This window comes from Lutra lutra, chromosome 2 (genome assembly GCF_902655055.1).
Source record: "Lutra lutra chromosome 2, mLutLut1.2, whole genome shotgun sequence".
In the NCBI taxonomy this organism is placed as follows: domain Eukaryota; kingdom Metazoa; phylum Chordata; class Mammalia; order Carnivora; family Mustelidae; genus Lutra; species Lutra lutra.
In genome coordinates this window covers 26,572,345-26,593,728 of record NC_062279.1, presented here as the reverse complement: position 1 = coordinate 26,593,728, position 21,384 = coordinate 26,572,345, and the positions used below count along the sequence as shown (strand labels likewise).

General features: G+C 36.8%; 1 long non-coding RNA gene across 1 annotated transcript in view; it reads left to right on the top strand.

The window, feature by feature from the left end:
- Positions 1-21,384, top strand: part of LOC125093968 (uncharacterized) — a 130,270-nt gene that overhangs the window by 54,336 nt on the left and 54,550 nt on the right. The window lies entirely within an intron of this gene.

Below are 21,384 nucleotides of genomic sequence, written 5' to 3'. Positions count from 1 at the left end.
AACATGGAAATCTTAGCCACTTTCTGTATTTTTTAGAAAACATGGTTTAAATTCTATGGTTTTCATTTTTATTTAAAATATGAGAATCCCCTTACCAATTTCCACAAAAATCCTACTGCTGTTTTAATTGGAATTGGTTGAGACTATAAATCAATTTGAGTAAAATAACATCATAAAAATACTGAGTTTTCAAAAACAATGAACAAAGGTATACCTCACTGTTAATTTAGAACTTTAATTTCTCTCAACAATGTTTCCACTGTGGAAATTTTCCCACATCTTTTGTAGAATTAATCCATAAATATAAATAAATATATATGATCCATAATATATATAAATATGTATTTATATATAAATATATTAAATCCATAAACATATATAAATATAAATATATATTTGATGCTCTTATACACAGTATGTTTAAAATTTTTATTTTCTAATTATCTGTTGCTCATATATAAATGCAATTGATTTTTGTATATTGGGAATGTGTCCTGCAATCTTGCTATGTTCACTCATTAGTTTTAATAGGCTTTTTCTAGATTTCTTAGAATTTTTTATGTGCAAGGAAAAATTTTAAATATCTTCTCTTCAGAAAATCAGTTAAGAAGATGAAAAAATCAAACCACCTACTGAGAGACAATGTTTGTAACACATATCTGACACAGGACTTGTATCCAAAGGTATAAAGCATTTTTACAACTACTTAACAACCACCACCACCATAATAATAGTAATAAAAAAACAATTGCAAGTAGACTAAAGTTTGAAACAGATGCTTAATGATGTAAGATATATGAACCACAAGCAGATGAAAAGCTGTTCCACATTATTAGTTATCAAAGAAATGCAAATTAAAATCTCAATGACAGTACACACAATTGACTAAAATTAAAAATCCTAAAATCACAAGATTTGGCAAGGTTGTGGAGACATCAGAATTCTTATATATTGCTAATGGTTTTGTACAAGGGTACAACCACTTAGGGGAACTCTTCAGCAATTTCTTTCTCTTATGTATTAACCTAAAAGAAATGGAAATGTACACCCTCTGAAATACTTATATAGAAATGTTCATAGCAGCTTTATTCATAGTAGCCCCAAATGGGAGACAACCTAATCATCAAATCATGTCCATCAAATCATGGACATGGTAAATGCATACAAAGAAACATTCAATAAAAAGGAACAAACTATTGATAATCGCAATAACATAGATCTTAGGTTACTTTGGATATCTTTTCTAAGTAGATAGATTTTTTCCAATTCAGTAAGACAATCCTTGCTAGAAAACTGGACATTTCAGTTAGTACGTTTATTTCAGTGTTTGGTAAAATAATAGTTGTTTTTTAAGTTCTGTGTTTTGGTGGTATTTAAAAACACTGACCTGGGGTAGACTGATTACATTTGAATCTTGCCTTCTCTTGCCTTTTCTCATGGATAATCATTTTCTCTCTCACTGCCTAAGGACTGTACCTATAAAATGGGATGGTGATAATAGGTACCTCAAACGAGTATTGTAATAAATCAGCTGGTATAAACATGTTTCAAACATTAGCAATTCAAAGCAGTATTTAAGGCTTGGTTATAAGTATGACTGAACCTGATGTATGTCCCCACTCCCCCTGCTTGTGTTCCCTCTCTCGCTGTGTCTCTGTCAAATATACAATATCTTAATAAAAAATAAAAATAAATATTTTTACTTCTTAAATCCAAAGGCCCTAAAATGTTTTTTAATCATCCTTTTCAGAGTACACTTACAGTTGTCTAATTTTTAAAATTTGTAGCTTGTGTTAAAACCCACAAATAATGTTTAATATTTTATAAAATCAAAATATATATAGGTTTAGCTTTTTTTTTATTTTTTATTTTTTCAGCGTAACAGTATTCATTATTTTTGCACCACACCCAGTGCTCCATGCAATCCGTGCCCTCTACAATACCCACCACCTGGATCCCCCAACCTCCCACCCCCGCCCCTTCAGAACCCTCAGATTGTTTTTCAGAGTCCATAGTCTCTCATGGTTCACCTCCCCTCCCAATTTTCCTCAACTCCCTTCTCCTCTCCATCTCCCCTTGTCCTCCTTATTTGTTATGCTCCACAAATAAGTGAAACCATATGATAATTGACTCTCTCTGCTTGACTTATTTCACTCAGCATAATCTCTTCCAGTCCCGTTCATGTTGCTACAAAAGTTGGGTATTCATCCTTTCTGATGGAGGCATTATACTCCATAGTGTATATGGACCACATCTTCCTTATCCATTCGTCCATTGAAGGACATCTTGGTTCTTTCCACAGTTTGGCGACCGTGGCCATTGCTGCTATAAACATTGGGGTACAGATGGCCCTTCTTTTCACTACATCTATATCTTTGGGGTAAATACCCAGTAGTGCAATGGCAGGGTCATAGGGAAGCTCTATTTTTAATTTCTTGAGCAATCTCCACACTGTTCTCCAAAGTGGCTGTACCAACTTGCATTCCCACCAACAGTGTAAGAGGGTTCCCCTTTCTCCACATCCTCTCCAACACATGTTGTTTCCTGTCTTGCTAATTTTGGCCATTCTAACTGGTGTAAGGTGGTATCTCAATGTGGTTTTAATTTGAATCTCCCTGATGGCTAGTGATGAACATTTTTTCATGTGTCTGATAGCCATTTGTATGTCTTCATTGGAGAAGTGTCTGTTCATATCTTCTGCCCATTTTTTGATAGGATTGTCTGTTTTGTGTGTGTTGAGTTTGAGGAGTTCTTTATAGATCCTGGATATCAACCTTCTGTCTGTACTGTCATTTGCAAATATCTTTTCCCATTCCATGGGTTGCCTCTTTGTTTTGTTGACTGTTTCCTTTGCTGTGCAGAAGCTTTTGATCTTGATGAAGTCCCAAAAGTTCATCTTTGCTTTTGTTTCCTTTGCCTTTGGAGACATATCTTGAAAGAAGTTGCTGTGGCTGATATCGAAGAGGTTACTGCCTATGTTCTCCTCTAGGATTCTGATGGATTCCTGTCTCACATTGAGATCTTTTATCCATTTTGAGTTTATCTTGTGTACGGTGTAAGAATGGTCGAGTTTCATTCTTCTGCATATAGCTGTCCAGTTTTCCCAGCACCATTTATTGAAGAGACTGTCTTTTTTCCACTGTATGGTTTATACTCCTTACTCTCCCTTCGCTTTGATGGATTTCAGACCTTCCTTACAGGACCATTTTCCTTCCTTTTTGAAGCAGAAGTTATTTTGTTGAGGGTCATTTAAAAGCAAACTTGATCAGTTTTCTTTATCTTTATTTTTTTATTCTTGAAAATTATTTTAGCTGTGTAAATAATTCTAGATTGACTATTATTTTCTCTGAATATATGAGAACATTTCACTGTAGTCTTATGATACACTAGCTGTCAGTCTAAATTTTACCTCAGTAGTATCTGTCCTTCATCTCCGCTCCATCTGAGCACCATAGACCCAGGTTCACTTTATATTACAGTGTCCAGCTTGTATGTTGAGGGCTATATAAACAGTATAGATTCAGGCTCCAAACCAATAATAGGCCAGTAGATACCAAATTAATAGGGAAAATCTTCCTATTTTTCTTTCAGTGTCATTCAAGTTGAGACAGCAGTTAAGAAGATTGATATTGATTTCCCATTTCCCAGGGTTCTGGCTGTATGGAGGTGGTCTCAGATCATAGACTTTGGGCCACAGGGCTCTCCCGCAGGATATCTTATGGTCCTAGAAAATCTAGTGGCTCCATAATCACTTCTCTTTCTATGTTTTTGCTCCCGCTTAGCTCCTACCCATGCAGATTTTCATGAGATTTACCCATTGCTTTAAAAGTTATGTGTGTTAATTTGTGTATTCCTGTTGAACAGTTTTATTTGTTGTGTAGCATGATCTCGAATCATTTAATCCCACATTCCATCCATTTCAACTTATTAGGTTTGAGGGGAAATATTAACAAGTAAGCATATGTGGTTGGCCTTGAAAACCATGTTTCTAACTTGGGAGTTAGTGTATCAATTACATAACAGAAAAAAGAGCACATCATAATTTCTTTGTCTTAAAGGTGTTCTGAAAATAACAAAATCTCCCATTCATCCCCTGTGTATCCATGAGGCAAGACAGATGGTGTGAAATTATTTAAATATTGTAATATACCAGAATTTGAACAAAAAACTCTTTTCATATAGAAAACACAGTAAAAATAAATTTTCATTTAGCTGTTGAGAAAAGTACATTGTTTCCTTCATGTTCTGACCGAGATACTCTTTTCCTTTTGTCTAAAATGGAATTGAGGGGCACCTGGGTGGCTCAGATGGTCATGATCCCAGGGTCCTGGAATCAATTCCTGCATTGGGCTTCTTACTCCATGGGGAGCCTGCTTCTCTGTCTCCTGCCATTTCCCCTGCTTGTGCTCTGTGACAAATACATAAAAATCTTTAAAAAAAAAAAAAAAAAGCTATTGACAGCTGCCTCCTTTTTATTTTCTGATACTTAAAAAACTATTGAAATCTTTTAGCCTAATGACCCAGCAAAAATATCAAAGGTCTTCTAAAGGACATCAAACATATTTCTTAAATCTCATTTGCCACCACCCCAAAATCACATTTTTACTTTGTACTGTATTCTACACCAAGGGGTGATCATGCAGATTGCATCTAATCTGGATCCTCTTGGATACTCTTTTCTGTTTAGATTTGACCAGTTTTCAAATTTAGTAGCCACTTGATCATCCAAAGACTTGCACTGTATCAGCATTCCATTCTATGCCACCAGTGATAATCTGACTTCTCAAAATGCTGCTGCATGCCACAAACTGTCATTTTTCAAAGTCTCATCAGGAAGGACATCATCCATATGTTTACTTAATATATAAGTAACATAGATCCAGAGTTCCATCTTGGGTACAGCAACTGTTGGTACCATATACTTGTCATTTGGGGTGAGAGGAGACAAAATTCACTCAAAGAGTTTGAAGACACATAATAAAGAGACTACTAACAGAAGAGAGGCAGGGTTAGAGGAAAACAAGGGATGGATTTCAAGTCACCCAGAGACTAGTAACAGTTAACACTTCTTGTGCTAAAGGGGCTACATGTGGAAATGGTTTTACTACTGAAGTCCCAGGAGGCTAGGATTGTGAAAAGAGGCTATCCAGGAGTAGCTGACTGTGGCGAGCAATGCAGCCACCCACACAGAGAAACAATGGTGAGATACATTAGAGAGAGAAGACAGAGCATGATCTAGCTCTACTTCCAATGGTGATTACAAATATTATGGGCTGATATTGCTTTAGGCTGTGCTGGGGAACTTACAGAAATCGAAAAGTTTTATATTTTGAAAGCTCAACTCAAGGCACAGGTAGAAAAGCCCCCAAACTACTCTGATGACCTTAAAAGATACCTTGCATATCCAAAAGTCAGCTACCCATAGGATAAGTACTTAAAATTAATTTCATGGATTGCATAATGGTAGTATATGTTCAATGCATAATTTCACTGACTCTACTTGGATGGAGTTAGGCAACTGATTGAGAAGGAAAGGGACCCTTAATATGGCATACTGAGTTGAAGACAAGAAACTTGGGCCCTCAAATCCTTTGACTTGAGCCCTGATAGTCCTATGCTGGCAGAATGAGTGCTGTCTTTGTGTTTAAAGCATCCTTGGTTTGAAGACAAGTTCTGGGAAGAGATAATGTGGACATTAATGGAACTAAAAGATCTTGAAAACATACTAGAAGAGAGCTGGAAATCATGAATAAAAATAACTAATTCTAAGGTTTCCTTGGTCTTCCCTCTTAACTTTGAATCTGTTTATTTCTACTTTAAGTTCTGTCAAATTTTGCTTCATGTGCTTTGAAGCTATTATTTGGTGTATACACAGTTAAGATAGTGATGTCCTCTATCATGATGAACTATTAGTTTTATGATGAAATATCTTTATCTGGTAAAATTTTTTTAATGTTAATGTCTAATATACTCATACCTTCTTTATGATTAGTGTTTGGGTAATATATTTTTACTTTTCTACAAGAACTTTCCACTGATTTATGCTTTTATGTTAATATTTATAAATTTTTATATGATTTTAAAATTTATAAATATATATATTTAATGGTTTCTTTTATGCAGAATGTTGTCTGTTCTTCCTTTTACATCTGGTCTGAAAAGTCTCTGCTTTTGATTGTAGTGTTTAGACCATTTATCTTTAAATTAATTTTTTAAATGAGAAAGGTATTTTATATTTCCTCCAAAGTAACATCCTGGTACTTTTTTTCCTCTTTGTAAATCCAAGTTTCTTTTTGGTATCATTTTTCTTTACCCCAAAGAACTTTTTCACGGTTCTTTTAGTGCAGGTTTGCTAGTGACAAATTATTCCAGGTTTTGTTCCTGAAAAAAGTCTTTACTTCACGAACATCATTTTTGAAGGATGGTACTTCTGCTCGCTAGATATATATAGTTGCAGTTTGACCTTTTTTTTTTTTTTTAATGTTGTTTCATTATCTTTTGTCTGGCTTTCTTTCTATTGAGAAGTTGGTCTTTGTTCCCCGGTGTGTATTTTGTCTTTTTTTTTTCTTTAGGTGCTTTAAAATTTTTCTCTTTATCACTGGTTTACAAAAATTTCATCTTGTGATGACTTACAGTCTTTTCATGAGGTTTGTCCTGATTTTAGTTTGCTGAGTTTGTTAGATTAGGGAGTTTATGATATTCATTAAACCAGCAAAATATATAGTCATTATTTGGTAAATATTTTTCTTCCCAACCCACTTCCCTCTGGGATCCTACCGACATGTATTATAGGATTTCTGTTTTGCTACTATTTTTAGTCCCTCCCACAATATGTTCATTTTTAATAATTTCTGTTGTGATATCTTCATATTTTTACCAGATTTTCCCATAGTTTTTAGTCTGCTTTTAAACCTAGTCAGCGAACTTTTTAACTTAGATATTACATTCTTTAGCTCTTAAGTTCCTTTTTTTTTTGTTTTTTTAATAGCTTCCATTTCTTTCTTTTTTTTTTTTCATTTCTCCTTTGTCATGTTTTTCTTTAATTCTTATATCACATTTTAAATATCTACCTTAAGGCTCTTATCCACAAATTCCATGGTCTCTGTATCTTCCACATCTGTGTCTGTTGACTGATTTTAACCTAGTTATGAGTCATATTTTTTGTTTATTCCTTTATCTGCCTAACAAGTTTGATTAAATGCTATGATTTATTAATCGTACACTATTGAGTCTGAATTTTGTGGCCTGCCTGCCCTCCCTCACTCCTTCCTTCCTTCCTTTTCTAAAGAGCCAGAGAGAACACATGAGCAGTGGGGCAGGGGAGGAGAGGGAGAGAGAAAATCTTAAGCAGACTCCATACCCAGTGTGGAGCCTGTCATGGGGCACAATCTCACAACCCTGAGATGATGATCTGAGCCAAACTCAAGAGTCAGACACTTAACCAATTGAGCCAATCAGGTGTCCTTTGTCTTCCTGTAAAGTGTTCAGATTATTTTAGCAACTGTTTAAATGACATGTAGATCAGCTTGATTGTTTGAAAGCTAGTTTTCAAATTTTCTTAGGTAGGTTTAGATCTTCATTCCTTAGTATTCCATCAATAATTATGTTACATGGTAAAGGGGCTTTGCAGATATAACTGATGTTATTAATCAGTTGACCTTTAGATAGGAAGGTTATCCTAGATATCCTATGTGAGCTTGAAGTAATCACCTAAACCCTTTAAAAGAAGAAGGGAAAATATGAAAGATTATAAGAAAGATTGAACTTGCCATTATTGGCCTTTAATATGAAGAAACCCACAAGCCAAGGAATGTGGAAGCCTTCCAGCAGCTGAGGATAGTCCCCATCCAATAATCAGCATAGAAACAGAGACCTCCTACAACATGGAGCTGAAATCTGCCAAAATTTAAATGAGCCTGGAAACATATTTTCCCCCAGAGCCTCCAAATAAGAGCACAGATGAGTGGGCAAAGCAGAGAATCCGGTTAAGCCACACCATACCCTCACTTGTGATCCATAGAAACTATAGAAGCTATGAGATAAGAAATGGGTATTACATTAAGCTGTTAAGTCTGTAAAACAAACCTAATATATGCCCTCAGGGACAGTTAATTTCAACATGTTCTATGGATCATTCTCATTTACCATCACCATGACATAAACCTAAACATACTCACATGCACACACACATTCATGCAATCTTAGAGTTCCGCAGTTTGCAGTCCTTTAGAAGAGGCTTTCTCTCTGCTTTTTTTTTTTTTTAATTTTTTTATTTTTTTCAGCATAACAGTATTCATTATTTTTGCACCACACCCAGTGCTCCATGCAATCCGTGCCCTCTACAATACCCACCACCTGGTGCCCCCAACCTCCCACCCCCCACCCCTTCAAAATTCTCAGATCGTTTTTCAGAGTCCATAGTCTCTCATGCCTTTGGTTCTCAGCATTGTCCCTGAGCCTTGGTATTTGTATCATTTTACATGTATCTTCTCTACTGTCAGTCACCCTCAGCATTTTCCTGTTTTACTCTTTTTCTCTTTTCCCTACTTGTATCTCCTTCCCCTGATGCTTTCCACAGTCCCTTGGTTTTCTTTGAATCAACACATGTATATTTTTCTTCTCAGTAAGTCAAGAAAACATACTGCATTTTGTGAGGTGTTTAGACTTTCATTGCATATGTACTACAAAGTGGCATGTGAATAACTTAACAGAAAAATTCATTATTAGTAGTGCATGGTGCTTGAGATCAAAGAAAATTTGCCTTCTGGAAAACTGAATTATTATCTTATTTGGTTTTTAGAATTAGATTTGATATGGTTTTATATATTTTGTTACCATTAAGAGAAGTGGTTTTAAGTGCTTTGTTAAAAGAATCCTAATGCATCAATCTGCATGTTTATGTAAACTAAATATTATACTTTTTTTTTTCTATTTAGCTTACTCCATCTCATAAGCCATAAGGTTGAGAGTCACTGTAGGTTCCATTCTGTCCTTCACATCTAAGGACTAGTCCATAAATGAGGGCAGTTCATGTTTTCCTACATCTTTACTTTTGATGTTAAGGAGGAGAAATAGATTTGATTATTGGAAGCTATATAATTAGCTGCTATACAAAGAACAAAAAAACAACAAAAACCCTAGAACTTTCTAATCATGTACACTTTACAGAGGTCTAACTTGTTCTTTAGAAAAAAATATTTTTCCTTTCACTAGCATTTGCTGACTAGAGACTTGGTGGGACTATCACAGGAAGTATGCTGACTTCAAATGATTGAAGAGTCCATTCCAAACATGGGCATTTCTAGTTCTAGTTCAACCCCATTGCTTACCCGGCTATGACGAATAGCCTTCCAAGAACACCCTGAGTGCTCTCAGAGCATGTTTGTTCATTTGTGGATCCTTATACTGGTACAGTCCCTCACAAAGAGCAGGTCCTCAGGAAATAGTTCTGAATTAACTGAATAAAATTTTTAGGCTCCCCCCACTCCCGATTTGCTGTTTAGAGACTATTTTGCATCTCCTGACTTGAATTGATTTGGTAAACAGGAACATTTTAACATTTTTTTTTAAAGACTTTATTTATTTAGTTATTTGTCAGAGAGGGAAACAGCAAGAGAGGCAACACAAGCAGGGAGTGGGGGAGGGAGAAGCAGGCTTCCAGCTGAGCAGGGAGCCCAGTGCGGAGCTCAATCCCAGGACCGCAAGATCATGACCTGAGCTGAAGGCAGACACTTAAAGACTGAGCCACCCAGGCACCCCGGCATTTTTACATTTTAATAGAATCTGATCTTCAGATTCAGTGCCCCCCCCCGAAATAATGGTCACAACATTTTCTTCACGAGGAATAATACTCCCCTTTTTTTTCCCCCTACAAAATGAGTCTTTGAATTTATAACACAATTAATGTATGGTTGAAGTTTATGCTTTTTAAAAAACTGATTTATTTGAAACTTGTGTTCATTTGGCTAAAGTTTGTAGTTGGAGCAATCATGAACTAATATAGTATGAAGGAGCTTATAAAATGTAACTCTATGAGATAAAATATTTTTATTAAAACTAGATGAAGTCAAAGATATTTGATGTTTTCATTCTCTAAAGAAAAAAAAGTTTATTGACATCCATAGACCTAAAATGTAGTCTCTTAGGTTATCAAAAAAGCCTATTTTAATACACTTTGAAATATTTTACCTACCCAATATTTATTCTTTTGTGAAACTAACTCTGCCGAGAGTCATCTTCTTTCATGAAAATAACTCAGTAAAGAGTCATTTTTCCTTCCTGTCAACAGTTAAATATTGGTAGCCATAGCTTTATTGAGTTGCATTCAGCTGGTTGTGTTTATGAAGCTAATCTATGAGGTTAAAAAAAGAACAGAATATATGAATAGTATTTAAAAGATACCACTAACAAAATCACTGACATATTTTAAAAATAGTATATAACAATGCTAAATAGTTTATTACACCCTAATATTTAAATTTATTATTAGTTAAAAAGTAAATCTGTTAATGTTTTTCCCACAAATTCATTATTACATTGAATTCCTCTCAGTTGAGCATAGCTTAGCTGTGTTATTAATATATTGGGCAAGTGCAGGGGGTAGTGAATAGGTGGCTTAGTCAGTTAAGCTTCAGACTCTTGGTTTCAGCTCAGGTCATGATCTCAGGGTCCTGAAATAGAGCCCCTCGATGGGCTCCATGCTCAAAGTGGCGTCTGTAGGAGATTCTCTGCCTCTCCTTGTCCTTATGACCCCACCCCCCCACTCACAGTCTCTCTCTTAAATAAATAAATAAATCTTAAAAGGTATTGGAAAAGAAAATTCTCAGATGTTATTTATTTTATTCTAATTAATAAATGCCTATATTCTAAATATTAATTGATAGGGCTCCCCAGACTATGATTCAATAATTTAATTAAACAATTATATATTGAATGCCTATTGTATGTCAAGCCGTATTCTGAATATTGGAGAAACAATAAAAAAACTGAAAATGATATCCTCAAGAAATTATATTGTAAGGAAGGATGTAGGCAATGCACAACCCTTCACTATAATGTCAGATAGTGATAATTTAAAAGAACAATAAATAAGCATATGAGATAGAAGCAGATGGAGGCAAATATAGAGACATGGGGGTGCCCAGGGAAGATCTAAGGAGATGCTATTTGAGTGCACAACTAGAAGGGAAGGCCAGAGCCTTCAGACTTCTGAAGAGAGACAGAGGGTCCAGGCTGGAGGAGCAGTGGATCCTCAAGCGAGTTGGTGTGTTGAAGACAAGGGAGGTGGCCAGTGTGACTAAAGTAGAAGGACAACACAGGAAAGTAGAGGGATTTGAGAGCTCAGCAAGGAAGCCAGTCAGATATATATAAGTATGTCTTGCTTAGTTGTGCTTAGCTTGCTGGATTTTATTTTAAATGTGATGAGAAGTTATTGAAGACTTTTCAGCAGGGGAGCATTTACATTTTAAAAGGATCATTTTGGCTGCTTTATGAGGCAGAAGCAAGAAGCCCAGATAAGAAGCTATTTGAGTAGCCACGCAAGAAATGATGGTGTTATGGACCAGGGTGGTCACCATGAAGGAGGTGAAAAGTGCAGATACAGGATATATCTTCCAGAAAGGAGCATGTGAGAAAAGCACAGGCTGTTCTAAAAACTGCAGAAATTCAATGTGATTGAACATGTTGAAGGGGATGAAGCTGGGTAGCCTGAGATGAAAAACCTGTTAAAGTCAGATTAGAAGAGGCTTTTCAGGGCCTGGGACAGAGTTTTGTTTTATTCTAAATAAAACAAAAAGTCATTGGGAGATTTAAAAATGCAAAATCACATAATCTGACTTCCATTACATGAAGATTATTGTGTCTAGTAAGTGGAGAATAGATCAGAGAGGGTAGGAATGAAAATCTGGGACCCATTTAGGAAGTTACTGCCAGAGGCTAGACAAGAGATAATGGTGTTGTGGACAGGGATGGAGATGCAAGGTGGATTTTGGAGTTTAGACTGAGAAGGGAGATGAGGTCTATGAGGAGGCCAGTCAGATGTATAAGTAGGGCTTGGTTAGTTGTGATCAACTATGATATTGGATATTGGATGTCAGGGGAGTGGAAAATGGAAGAGTGAAGGATTTCTGGTTTTGATAACTGGGTTATGATAGTTCATTAAGTTATATATAAACTAAATACATGCATATACTTTTAGTGTTCTTTTTTGTTTTGCTTTGATTTTATTTTTGGCTTTGATTTAATGGGTTGTGTCATACACATGATTCTAAGCCTTTATCAATTTTTAAACAAAATTTAAGGTAACTGATACATAGTAGGCTTAAATAATATTTAATTGCACTGAAGTACTTCCTAGTGTTATTTCTAAGCTATCCTCTCTGTAGTATGAAGTTCTAAAACTTTTAAATAAATTAAGTCATGTTCTCATTTCAAACCCATCAGCAATCTTCATTGCTCTTAGCACAAGACCTAAAGACCACAGCATAGCACATAAAGTTCTTCTTCTCATTAGCTTCACTTTATAACATTTTCTTGACCCAGCCTCTCCCATTTCCTTTCATGCAATACTGCAGATATACCAAACTAATTGTGCTTTCAAGTGTGGTGCTTTCTTAGTTCAGAATGCCCTACTGCCCCTTATTGTTATTATTACACATTATTGATTGTCTTCTTATGAGAAGCTTCTCTAATTTCCCAAGTGTAAGTTAGATGCCCTCCTATGGTGCCCTAAACCATGTACATTCACCTAATACAGCAGTATTTCATTGTCCTGTAATTGTCTGTTGACTTTTATATTTCCCCCTTTGGACAATATGTACCTTAAAGCCAGAGATTTTTTCCCTATAATTTCAACCTTAGGATATAGTATTGTACTTGGTTCATACTAGGAGCTTATTAAATAATACAACATTACATGAATAAATGAAAATTATTACACAGCCGAGAATAAAGTGTCTATAGAAAGTATGTAGAGTGATAAGACTACAAGGCTTGGGGGACACCACTATTTAAGGAGTGGGGAGGAACAGAAAAAATGAGGAAAAAGAAAAGGAATGACCATTAAGATGCAAGGAGAATGTGCAGTATGCTCAGACACAGTGGTCTGCGAAAGATAGAATTTTGAGAAATGAATGATAGTAATGTCAAATGGATACAAAAGTCAAGAATAATGACTACAAAATGTCCAATAGATTTGGCAATTAAAAATAAATTGATGATTTTATGAAAGCAGTTTGAGTATGTTCGTGGATCCAGAAGCAGACAATGGAATACTGGATAGTAAATGGGACAGAATTGTTCGATGACAGCACAGCTTTGCTGTAACATGGCAGGAAACACTTTGTGTTCTGTGTTATCACTGCCTGCTGTAGATGAATTCTGGTAACTAATGGATGTTTAGTTCACTGAGTGAAAATAATGATGGATGATGCAAATTTAGATAAGCCTGCAGAAGAGACAAGAGAAAGGAAGAGATGTGGAAAAGTTCTGGAGATGCAAAATTCTCAAGTGAAGGAAGCCTGAGAGACTAGATCAAAGGGAGGGTCACTGGAACATTGGCACAGCTTTCCAACTAGAGAGGATTCCTGACCTCGGGCCTGGCTAATGAGCTTTGAAATCCATCTTGGATTTGTGCTGTAGGTGTACATGTCCTGGGCTGCTCCCAGCCAATGCCCAGGGGCAGCAGGGAGCCTAAAGCAGTCTGTTCCTGGGAGACATGAGCTCCTTCTGGTCAACTTTGGCTCAGGGTTGCCCCAATGACCTTGATGAAACTTGCTTAGACTGAAAATTAGTTTTCAAAAAACCATCGTCTCAGATGGTTTCTCCAACCTTCTCTGACTCCTTTACCATTTTCTCTCATAGGAATTTAATAAAATCCTTGCATATTTAATCCTGCACCAATGGCTGCTTCTCAGAGGACCCAGACTAAGAGAGGGGTGAATTGCTGTGCTGTTGATGACACTGCCTCCCCCAATCATGTTTCTTCAAATGATATTTAATAAAGTGTCCACTTCTCACTAATGATCATTGAAAAAGATTCTTCTTTTTGGGGGAGGGTTAAAGTGAAATGATGAGAACTGTTGAGGAATGCCATAGGTTAAGGATAGAAGCTGCTCAGAGCACAGAGTCATATGTAGATTACACAGTAATATTAAGTCCCTCACGTAAGTAAAACTATGAGTATAAGGTTTTCCTTATTAATGCTGAATATGCAATTATATCATTCAGGAATTTTATTTTATATTCCAAAGGAAACTATGTGTTCCCTATCGTGAAATATTCTAAAAAGTAGAAGGCATATAATAATATAGTAATAAAACATAACAGTGTATAGGATTCAGCTTCAGAGATTCACAGGATATGAGAGCTGTGAGGCACTTCAGTGACCGCTTATTGTCATCTCCTAATTATAAATATAAGAAATGGGCAAAGGGTAAATGACTGGCTCAAGGTGTGTCGACTGTAGTCACTGAACCAGAAATAGTAGCCAGTTCTGCTCCTGTATATGACAGACAGCTGTGGTCTAGTGCTCTTTGGAACATATTAGTGAGAGAAACTACAGCCCATTGGGATTCCACAAGATCTAATGTACAAGAAGAAGAAATAGATGTAGATGCAGGCATATAGAACTATACTCACGTGTATTTCATGTTTTAATGATAACACATATTAACTGAAGGATGAGTATGTGCCTTGCCCTTACTATACAGGGATTTAGAACCCCCCCCCCCAAAACTCACCATAGGTAAATAGTAAAATTCCATTTTCACAGAAGATGAGAATGAAGTACCCAAGATTACATAGCTAAGCCTACTTTGTCCGAACTTCAAAATGGGGTCTGGCTATTGAATGTGCGGTATCTTTTAAATCTTCCTAATTTTCTGAGAGCCCATCTAAATTGACTTTAGATATTTATACATACTAATTTTTTCATATACTTTGTTTATCACAGGAAAAAAATAACAGATGCATTTAATGACTTTGGAAACATTTAAACAGGTGGACCTCAAGATATATGAAATGAGCATACTGCTGTTGTTTACTCATTTCCCTTCTTTCTGTTTTTACTAAAAATCCCCAAGAGATAAGAAAAATTTTTTAAAAAGGGATTTGTTCTATCATGTTCCTTATTATAAACATTTTTTAAAGGGTTGATTTATGCAGTGATCAAAATACTACTTCCAAACAATAAAAGCAAATGTTAACAAATTCTAGACAAGATCTGGGACTATATTGGACTGTCTTGCAAATAAGCTGCTTTTGTTCAAATCAAATATGAAAATTAGTTTTCAAACTTCATTTTAATATACATTTCTGATTTGAGTGTTACCAATAAACATTAGTACCTTTTACTACAGCCTTAGTTTTCTTTCTGCAACTCCCTTAATTATATGTTTCATTGAAGCATTCATTGTTAACGAGTGAAGAAAGAGTGCGGTAAGTTATCTTGGTTTGGGCTGTTCTAACAGAACATCATGGTCTGGGTGGCTTGTGAACAACAATTTGCTTCTCACAGTTCTGGCAGCTGGAAAATTTGAGATCCAGGGGCTGGCAAATTTGGTGTCTGGTGAAAATGCACTTCCACGTTCAGGCGACCCTACCTTGCTGTGTCTTTACATGGTGGAAGAGGAGGGACCTCTGGGGCTCCCTTTTATTCGGGCACTAATCCCATTCACTGATACTGTCACATTGGGGATTAGGATTTTGACATGCGAATTTGGGGATGATACAAACCTTCCGTCTATAGCAATAAGATGATTTTTTTTTTGATGAAACCAACCAGGTAAAGTAAAACAAAACAAAAACTGGTTTCTATGGTGACCCACGCACTACTTTAAACAATGGAATAAGGGAAATACGACAAGAAGCCACTGAAACTGCAGCTGCCTCAGAGTGGTTGACACAGTTGGGCAAACACAAGTGGAAATCCAGGTGGCCTCTGAGAATTCAGGGATAGAGAATTGTGACAGAGAAAGGGTGAGGGAGAGTAAGAGAGCCAAGTAAAGACCACAAATTCAGCAAAGCCTCTAGCAGGTGATATGAGTAGGAGTATTTGGGAAAGAGATGCCAACCAGGCTTCCTATCCAGTTATGTACATGTAGAACTTTGTATACAATGCACTGGAATGGCTCTTTGTTTGGTGTTCTGCCCCAGTCCTCCCTTTCTGTGCCGTTTTCTGTATCATATGGGCAGGATATCTGCAAACTATACTTTCCAGACTCCCTTGGGATAGGTTTCCAGTAAGTTGCTGATAATGGGAGGCATTGGCAAGAGACTGGAAGATGGGAGGAAGGAAGAGCCTTATTTTCAGCAATGTTTCCTTCCTGGCAGTGTGTTTGGCAAGTGTCAGCTTGCCTTCCTGCATCAGCAGCTGTGAAGGCTCCAACAGCTCTGTCAGCCCAGCACTCCTGGACTCTTGACTCGTGCAGTGTCACAAGGAGTGTGGGCTCTTGGCTGCCATCAGCAGTGGTTTGGAAGGAGCTCTAGCAGCACAACCATGTGGACATGGGGTCACACTATCTCCCTTCTGTTTCCTTAGCCCCAGGAGCGGTGATGGCATTCTACAGATACTAATGGCAGTAAATTCTGCCATCTCTGGGGATCTTTCCTTCTTTCTCTCTTTTTCTATACATTTTTCGTTGCTTTTATCACCAAGTTTCTAGTCAAATCTCTTTGAAATATGTAGAGTTGTTTTTCTAACTGGACATGGGTAGACATAAGCAATGTACAGTACTCCTACATCCTGCCCTCAAAAATTACCCAGAAAATTTTACGTTATTCACCAAGTGTTGTACTGTGTCTAGGATAATGACAATATACAAAGACTAGTTTACATGAGGCCCTGGAATCTGCCATCTTATAATCTTATTATGCCAGTTTCTGTAGAGTATATAAATAGTGAGTACAAATATTACTATTTAGTAGATATGCATTTTCATATTATAAATCATTGTTTTGCTTTCTTAGTACAAATTATTTCTGTATAGAACTTATACATATATGTATATACTATGTAGTATAGCAGATCAGCTCCAGGTTGGTTGGCAGCAGTATACCACAAGAACATAAAGACTTTCCTAAATATGTTTACTTGAGCCATATGTACACTGTAATTGAACAAGGTTGGACATGTACTAAGATATCCGGAGCACAGCATGGCTTAGGTTTATTTGCTGAATACTGGAGAAGGACATGGTGAGCAACACAGAGAGGTGGTAAGAGGTACACAAATGTCCTTTGGGAGGCCAGGGACCAGTACGAGTAGAGTGGGTCCCTGGATAAGATGAAGGGAGAGTTGTGAAAGACAGGACACATAAACCAAACCAAACCAAATCAATCCAATACAAATGAAAAACAAGGGAACCGACAGGAAACCCAGGGGCCCTGTTTAGTTCCTCTGTGTGACTCAGCATAGACAAGTCAGTGTATAAAAGCATGGCAAAAATTATCTTTTGGTGTTGATGATAATGTTGATGATTTTGAATGCAAACATGCTACGGATATGATTATTTGTTCAAAGATTATGTTGTAGAAAAAAAATTCTGATGTTCTTCATCAATTTGAGGTAAAGAAAACTTAGTATATTCCCCCATTCACTTTTTGGTTGATTGAACAATTGAAGAGCAATCAGTATAAAACCCAGTTTCTAAAGCCTTCACATCCATAATGATATTTTCAATCTCGCTTGGATAAATTTTCATCCCAAACTGTATTCTCTTGCTTCATAGGAATGTATTAAAAGCATTTCAAAGGATTAATGAAAATAATGAAACATGCATAACTTGAATATACGTGTCTTACATTATTGTTGGTTGGCAGTCTTATTTCTGAAAACAAAAAGTCCTAGGAGGAAATTATAATTGATAGCACATTTGTAGCTATTCTACTATTCCAGGGCCCTGCAGAAGGCAAGGTGAAGAGAAGGTAGAAAGAGTTGCTAGGGCATGGAAAATGGGACATTTTAGAAGTTCAGAGAACCTTTTCTTAACTGCCCCACATGTTCCTTTCCTCCAAGCCTGCTTTCTCCTGCTAAGTCCTTCTCTAAGATCTATATCTCTCTAATTGAAAGGATAGGAAGGAATTCAGGTTGTTACTGTCAACCTTTTTAAAGGAAAGGTAAGCAATTCAGTGAGCAAAACAGAGTTTATTCTGAAATAGCAGAGGAATTGCAATTCAGGACAAGTGAACTATGGCGAACCACAGGCAAGTCCAGAGACCAAAGGAGAAGAGTGTCCTTATGAGGAAAGGAGGAAGTGGGGAGGGGTTGTTTGAACAAAAGTTCATTGGAAGAAAATGAGAGCGCAAAATGGTGGTAGCTTTCCATTGGTTGCTAGGGAGGACAGCTTGCTGTTTCCAGGCCAGAAGGAAATCTTCCTTCTTCTTGCTGAACTGTAGAAGCTGCAGTGAGTGATAACTGCATGAAAGCCCTCCCTTCATGGTTCCTTAATCCCAATTATGACTTGGGGTTTCCTTACACATTTTCACATTACTAGTCTGTACAGGGATAACTAGTTTGGTTCCTCAAAGTCTCAGACCTTAATCCAGAAGCATAGGAGAATGAGGAAAAGCAAAAGCCACATAGGATATCCACCTATGTCTTTCCTACATACATACCTAAGACCTTTCTTGGTATGTATTCCTTTTCACATGCTGCTCAGATTTAAAAGAGAAATTTCCTTTTTTTTTTTTTTTAAGATTTTATTTACTTATTTGACAGGCAGAGATCACAAGTAGGCAGAGAGGCAGACAGAGAGAGAGAGAAAGGGAAGGGAAGCAGGCCTCCGGCTGAGCAGAGAGCCCGATACAGGACTCGATCCCAGAACCCTGGGATCATCACCTGAGCCAAAAGCAGAGGCTTTAACCCACTGAGCCACCCAGGCGCCCCCTCCTTTTTTTTTTTTTTAAGATTCTATTTTTATATTTGTCAGAGAAAGAGAGGAAGAGAGCACAAGCCGGGGAAGCAGCAGGCAGAGGCAGAAGCCGGCTCCCTGCTGAGCAAGGAGCTTTATGTGGGACTCAGTCCCAGGACCCTGGGATCATGACCTGAGCTGAAGGCAGATGCTTAACCAACTGAGCCACCCAGACATCCCTGAAAGGGAAATTTCAAAGGTGCAACTCCTGAAGGAGGTTTGGGTGAGGGTGGAAAGCAGAGACAGGCTTTTTACTAGTTCTGCCTTGGAGGACATCAGAGACTACACTTGTTTGCTGTTTTCAGCCATCCAGCACATCTGGTCCTAAAGGCAACTTTTCTCTCTCTACGGGCTCTGATCTGAGCCTTTCCCTAGGCACCATGTTCTACAGCAATTTGTGCTCTTAGAAGGAGAACAATCACCATGTTTGCCCACTTGAATAACACTTCTGTCTCTCTCTTGTTAAAAGTGAGGTTCAAGGTTAAAGGAGGATATCGTGATCCTTAACTCCAAGGTGACTATATTAGCCTCTTGGCTATGGATGAACACCTCCTTTGTTTGCACACTTTACTTCCTGTATTTCACTATTCCCAAGTATTTCTCAGAACAGAAAGGTCTTGACAACCTTGATTGTGTGACAAGTCTGATAAAGGGTGATGGTCTATGTAAAGCATACATATATTTTCTATTTTGGAGGGTGTCTGAGCCCCAGTCTTGTCCTCAGAATCAGCAGTATAGCATCTCAAAAAGCCTTCAGAACCATGTCTGCCTGCCAAGGTAACTCACAGAGTATGTCTCCCATTTGTTATTCAGATAGTCAGTTCTACTTGCAATTGCTATTTACTGATTCCCATCTGTTAGAGGTTTTTCTTGTACCCAATGGCAGTTGAAGCAGATTGGGAATGTAACAGAAAAATGTTTTCTTGGCACAGAAAAGGAGTATTAGTTTTAATTGACAAGGTGTAACATTTATGAGATAAAAATGAATTTTAGCCATCTCCTTTATTTTACTTCAGTCTATACAAGACAGTTATTGGCATTTAGGTGTATATAGAGTAACCTTAGGAAATTTTAGAAATGGCAGAAAAAACGCTGAGGAAACTCATTTCAAGCTTGCTGATTTAAAAACTTTCAGGGAAATAGGAGATTTGGAGACTGGGGAGGGAGAATTAGGGTGGCGGTAGAAATTCTTAGTGTCTTATGTACTACTATAATAATTTTTTTTTTTTTAGAAAATAAAGGAGTATTATTTTAGAAAAGCAATTTCCCCTGCTCAGCAATGATAAATAAATCATTTTATTACAAATGAGCCTGAAGTCAGTGCTCTCAAATGAAGGAAAAAAAAAAATCAATCTCCTGTTTCTCCTTAAGAATGATCATATATTTGATGAGTATCTTTCATCTGATAATGATTTTTTAAATCTTATTTCTTGATACCCTCATGAGCAATAGAATATATTGAACAGTAAAATGCTAAACAATTTTTGAGGGTAATAAGTGAACTGAGGGTACCAGATTCATACTGGATTAGACTAGTTTAAAGGGATATTAGGAAGATGCCTCCCCAAAAAAGTAGTAAAAAAAAAAAAAAAAGTAAAGTTGAAAAACAGTAAAAAGAAAGTAAGGTTGAAATTAACTATTCTTATCAGTGGAAAGGCACTATATTTTCCCCCAAAGGAAATAAAGTAATAGCAACATTCTCATGAGACCATTTTATTAGAGAAAAAAGGGAATACATGAGAACATGTTCTATCCCATTTGTAACCCAGTGAGCCTCATTAAATCATTATATGATGCTAAAATGAGAAAGAAGTATCTATAATGCATCCCACATTTCAATTTTGGAAAATATTTGGTACAATTTGAAAGAACCCAAGGCTAGGGTATTATGGTACAGGAAGGATGATTTTGATCGATACTAGTAGTTTTAAGACCCAAGGGACAAATCAAATGTCCTTTGAGAGTTTCAGTATAAGAAAACACTTACTATATATTCTACCTTCTTGTAGTAGTGTTATCCAACCATTTCCCTGCCTCCTTGAACCTTTGTCTTCAGAGAGACCGTTTGCCTAGAGCTGTTAACTTATTTTTCTAATTGCTTTAGGAGTGAGGGTGACAAGAGGAGCATGAGGAAGTAGGACTGCAGGAAACCTTCTGTGCAAAGTGTCCCCTCAGTGATCACTACATTTCCAGACTAAGCAGAAAAATGCCTTTGTGTTTGCATGCTTTCACATTTTCAAAAGCAAAACTTCTTATGCTAAAATAAGTTTTTATAAATGGCATATACAAATACAGGATTTTTTTTCCTGTCAGTTTGATTAATGCTGTTTGGACTTTTGTAAACCACCTAATAACTGACAGGGTGAGGGTAAGGGGTAAGAATGTCTACAGGGATGACCCTGCACATTCCAGACCTGGCTTCATAGAGTGCTGGCATTTAGAGAATGCCCTTTAATCTGTTTTCCCATTGACCTTT